Raw genomic sequence first — 5,795 nt, forward strand, 5'->3', positions numbered from 1 at the left:
TGAATGTTTTCTGAACTTTTATGAATGATCAGACGTGATTACTTTTACTTTTACTTGAGAAACTTTTCTAGCAGCCCACTTTAACTCCTACTTAAGTAATATTTTTATTATTTTATTAAATTGTACTCTTACTCAAGTAAAAGTTTGAAGTTTAAAAGTTTAAAGTGACAAAAGTTTTACAGACTTAGACAAACTTTACTGATCCACAAGGGAAATTATTTTTAACACATCACAATATTTTATAATAACAGAGTAAAAAATATAAATGGTAATAATAAATAAATTAATAAACAAAAACGCAAGAGACTGGTGTTAAATAAGGCATAATTATATAAATGTAAATGCAAAATAAAATAGAAAATAATGTGACAATATGAAATGATTTGAACATTTGTGTTTCTTGCAGCTCCTTCTGATCTGATTTTGTTTGTCTTATTTTTGTGTGTGTCCTTTGAAAATGTGAAAATACCAGATTTTGTGTATTATTATTTTATTTTTGTTTTGTCTATCACTTCATGTTTTAAATCAGATGTTACGTCCTGATAGTTTTTCTTTAAAAGGCCCAGATTACAGTATTTTCTGACCTTTGTTCTAATGTCGTTTCCTCCTCACAAACAGAAAGCACTCAAGAATTGCTGCTCCACTGTGTTTTTAAACTCCGCACATCTTCATTATATTCATTTAGCTCTGGAATTACCGATCTATTCATTGTTTAGTCACAATATAAACTTACCGGTCTGATCAGCTCATTAAAACAATGTTATTTACTGCTTTTAAATTTTTTTTTTTTTATAAAGAAATACAATTAATATTATGCAAAATTGAGTTTTCTCCACAGTATTTTCTGTTTCTCATGTGGCTTCATGGAAAAAATAATTGCTCAGCCCTGCTCAAATGTGTGTGAATGAAACAAAACACAAGTCCAGCTCTGTTTTTGAGGAGGGAACATTAGAACATGGTTTAAAGAGTCAATTTAGCATAATATAGGACCTTTAAGTTACTCTTACATGACTTTGTTATGTGGATGAGGGCCTATTTCAACTTGAAAATGTTGTCTTGGCTAAAATTTTCCACAGTATGGCATAAAACGTACCTCCATGGAGTTAAACAAACTTTACTGATCCACAAGGGAAATTATTTGGACACAGGAGCTCACACATCACAATATAATATAATAACAAAAAATATAAATGGTAATAATAAATTCTAAATAAGTAACAAAAGATAAAATACTGTAGCTTTAAAATAAATGTAAATGTGTGACTTTTTATTTTTACTGCTTTTATTATTATTATTATTATTATTATTATATTATTATTATTATTATTATTATTATTATTATTTATTATTATTATTATTATTATTATTATTTTTTTATTTATTTATTTATTTTTTATCAAACGTAACCCCCTGACGCACGACGCACGTGAAGAAGCGGGAGATAAGATTGCGTTGAACGATAGTGAAATTAAAAGTCGTTTTATTTCATTACTTTACGGTAATTTAATGATAACTATAGATTTATAACATTTCACCAACACCGCCTCTGTTTTCTCTGAGCGTGAGAAATGACTAACGTGAGAAATGACTTTTGTGTCGTTCTTAAGCTTTAATTTAGACATTTTAATGAAGCTAAAGTGGCTAAGTGTTCCGTTAGCTGGAGCTCGCGCCGCTCACGTGCGCTCCGGGATCAAAACAAGTGTCACGTGTTTCTTTTATTTATTTTATTTCGTACAGAAAAAAACAAAAAACAAAAACGTGGCAGAATGAAGAATCCACCGTCATTTCACTCAAACAGGTACGTTACATGTTTGGTGTTTTTGTTTTTAGCTGTTATTATTAAGTCCCACCAGAACTAAACCAGGTCTGAGTCAGGAGCGTTAGGATTATTTATTTATTTAATGTATTTATTTTGGGCAAGTAAAGATTTACATTCTTATACAATGGAACATTTAACATAAGTGAAATTATAATAGAAAAAATTTAAAATAAAATTGCCCAAAAAGGAGTGGGAAGAAAAAACAATTATTTAATCCTACCTCCTACTCTTCATAATCTAACACAAAGAGCTTTCTTTTGCATTTTTCAGACATTTTGAATTCAACTATATGAACTACTTACAAGTGCAGACAGAGAGTCAGTTTTAACTGTATATTTTGTATATATTTAGTTCAGGGGTTCTTAACCTTTTCAATCTCGTGGGGCGACTTTTTGTGAACAAAGTAACCTGGGGCCCTATCTCATATCAAATGCATTATATTGTACTGATTGTGGGGCCCCTAAGGAGGTGGTCCAGGCCTTAATTTGGGCACTGGCCCTAAGGTTAAGAATCACTTGTTTAGATTTTATAAAACATTGTATAAAAGACGGTCTACGTTGAGGAGCAGGAGCAGAAGAGGGTAAATACTCTGTCCCAGGTGTTCCTTTTTGACCAATCTGATCTTTGCCAACAGTAAAGAGAAACATAATGTGTAATGTGTTTTAGTAAAATACAGAAAAGCTGCTTAAAAATCACCAAACCACAAAGAAAATGTGACTGTACTGACTCACATTAGGGCAGAGTGCAGGACAGGTTTCCTTTACTGCACGCTCATTTCACAATTTTGTTATTACCAACCTCCACAAACAAGGGATGTCACAATTTTTTATTTTGAAAATCTGGCCACTCTAGGTTTACGTCATGAGTAGGATGAGCAGACGTCGCTGTTTACCCGAGGCCGCCCATGTCCAGTCCAGACAGTTCCTCTTGTGGCGGGCACTGCCTCATATCCTCATAGGAGCTAACTACAATGAAACTCCTCTGAAACTAACACACACACACACACGTTTACAGTTTGTGTTTGTAGCTCAGCCTGTTGATCTGCACTGAGTCTGTGGTCACTGTTCCTTCAGACAGATTTAAGTCAGAGTCCACCAGCGTCTGACCAGAACTGAAGAACGTATTCGACCAAAATAAACTTTTGTCCAGTTGACAAATTTAATTTCTGCTTTAGTCGTTGGTCCAGTTGGTGACATTTCCATTTAAGTGCATACACTGAAGTCTAATCGGAGCGTGGGTGGAGGAAAAATGTAACACCGTGAATCATTTAATAAAAACAGACATGAGTAAACCCAAAGCAAAGCGCCAACTGGGTCCAACTTAGATTTTGTCTTTTGTTTCGTTTACACACAAAGCTGCAGATTTAGGCTGAGGTCTCAAACTGAAAACGCTCTGTTCCACCTTGTGATGCTACGAATACTAATACTAATACTAATACTTCCTGATACTATCATTTCAGACTTCATTTTGATACTGAATACTTTGTTTAGACGAGTACACAGTCTTACACAGTCTACAGCTCAAGTGCTTTCGACAGCCCGACTTTTACGTGTTTACTTCACCATAACTTGATGCAAATATCACAGTTTTTGTTTTTGTTTTTTTTAGAGGAAGTGTGGGCAGTGCCATTGTCACCGTCGTGGGTACTTCTCTCCGTGAGACTGTTCCATTTCTGCAAAGACGGGGGTGTCAGGTCTTTACAGTTGGTACGACTTCCTTTTTTACATTTTGAGAGTGCACTATTTCCTCTTTTAGCCGCTGATGTGTGGGTTGGACCTGCACAAATGTTTAGCGACGATCATTCACAAAGGTTTATTTTAATTTATTTCGCAGTTCGATTTTTAAGCCGGAACCGATTTATGGTTTTGTAATTTTTGCGTTGGAGCTCGTGCCAGACTGGTGAGTACATGTGCTCAGGTTCATAAACTTTTCAAAAACTTTTAACGCGTCTGAAGTAAACACGGGCTCAGCTCAGAAAACCTTGAAAAGATTAAAATTATTTCAGAATAAAGTCCAAATAAAAGGTCAAATGTGTATTGGGTAATGTCACAAGCAGATTTAATTTTGATTTCGATAGTTGGGCATTTTTAACAAATAACTATAAAAACATTTTAATTATAAACCTTTTTTTAATCCTGGATTCAAGATCAAATTGAATTGCAGCTTTTGTAAATCAGGAAGAGTTCAGCCGCAAATCAAACTGAATAAAACACATCGTCTTCAGAAAAGAAATGAGAACTAAACCAGGACTATCCCAGATCTAAACCGGGACTTTACTCTACTCGCAGACTAAATCTACATGTGTGGAAGAACTGAGCCTGAAACAAAAACTGGCTCACAGATCGCTTCACAAAGTGGTGCTATTATTCAACCCCAAAGATGTGATTGTTTCAGCTGAAAGGGCTTTAAAGCTGCACTGTGTAACTTTTCAGTGGTGGGTCTGTCAAATGCTTTTCTCCATTGTGACATTAAGCAGCTCGACTTTACATTTATTCAATCACAGGTGGGTTTAGAGCTCAAAAATCCTGACAAGAACAGACATTCTGACTGTGAGCGGGGTCGCCTCTCCACAGATCTGATCTGCAGCTTGCTCTGGTTTGGTCTCCATGGAGATAGAAAGGTTTAATACCATACAACATTTCAGGCAGAGCAATAATATCTCCACAGAGAAAAGTATTTGACCGTCCTTCTACCTAAACAGTTAGACAGTTTTAATAATAATAATAAATAATAATAATTATAATATTTATCTGCTCAACATCTGAAACTACGACTTCAAATTCTAGAACATGAACACCGTCTGTTTAGGAGAGTGATTCACTGAAATTAAACTCAGATTAAACTAACTCTAACTCGAGCAGTGTTGGGAGTTACGCGTTATAAAAATAACAAATTACTGTAATGCGTTGTTTTTTGCTGTAACGCAGTAATGTAAGGAGAACAAATGGTAATGTTTTACTCGGTACAAATGTGAGTAACGCGCGTCACAAAACTTTTTTCATCTGCTTTGAAGTGGTGGGTTTTTTGTTTTTCTTAAAATCCCAGCGACATCAGCAGCGGTGAAAGGCCAGAGGTGAAGTCCACGTAGACCGTCAGGTGACCATGAGGGAAAGAACCGACGCAGAACGAGGCTAAACGCAGCTGACGCCCCATCGAGCTCGGGTTCTCTCAGGGGCCGTCCTAGATTCCAAGTTCTAGTCCAAGATTAGTCCTGGTTTAGTCTTGGTTTAAACATGGTTTAGTCTTGGTTTAAAAATGGTATAGTTCTGGTTTAGACCTGGTTTAGTCCTGGTTCAGTTCTGGCTCAGTCCTGGTTCAGCACTGGTTTAGTCCTGGTTTTGTCCTGGTTCAGTCCTTGGTTTAGTCCTGGTTTAGACCTGGTTTAGACCTGATTTAGTCCTGGTTTAGTCCTTGTTTAGTCCTCCTGGGTCAGTCCTTGATTTAGTCCTGGTTCAGTTGTGGTTTAGACCTGGTTCAGTCCTTAGTTCCTGGTTGGTTCAGCTCTGGTTCAGTCCTTGGTTCAGTCTCTGGTTCAGTCCTTGGTTCAGTCCTTGGTTCAGTCCTGGTTTAGTCCATATATGGTGCAAAAGTTCATCATCTTTACAGTTATTTTGGTGAGAGTAAATTAAAAGTGCTGTAATAGTCGTGTCATGTATTACATTTTAAATACAGTAATATTGTAATGCAGGAGTGTCAAACATACGGCCCAGGGGCTGGATCCGGCCCTCCAAGACCTTTAATCTGGCCCTCGTCTGATTTTCTACTAAAATATTTTAATTATAGTTTCTGTTAAAATCTTGTTAATTTTCTGTGGTGTTTATCACAGCAGCGTCTCCAGCGTCTCTGTACGTGGCCCCTCCCACCAGAGCAGCACAAATGAAGACTTGTCTCTTTCCAAACGCTCTTAAAGGACGATCGTTTTGACTGTTGACCGTGACACCCTCATCAGAAAAATGTCCAACATGAGAAAAGTGGA

General features: G+C 36.3%; 1 protein-coding gene across 1 annotated transcript in view; it reads left to right on the plus strand.

Annotated features, from left to right (window-relative positions):
• Nucleotides 1-3,319: 3,319 nt before the first annotated feature.
• Nucleotides 3,320-5,795, plus strand: part of LOC110166006 (protein-tyrosine kinase 2-beta-like) — a 45,428-nt gene continuing 42,952 nt past the window's right edge. Inside the window, exon 1 of the mRNA XM_055164038.1 lies at nucleotides 3,320-3,718. The gene's annotated coding sequence lies outside the window, so the exon portion shown is untranslated. The remainder of the gene's footprint in view (nucleotides 3,719-5,795) is intronic.

The sequence above is a fragment of the Boleophthalmus pectinirostris genome, unplaced genomic scaffold, assembly GCF_026225935.1.
Source record: "Boleophthalmus pectinirostris isolate CB_2022bp ecotype Guang Dong unplaced genomic scaffold, ASM2622593v1 HiC_scaffold_11, whole genome shotgun sequence".
Lineage (NCBI taxonomy): Eukaryota > Metazoa > Chordata > Actinopteri > Gobiiformes > Gobiidae > Boleophthalmus > Boleophthalmus pectinirostris.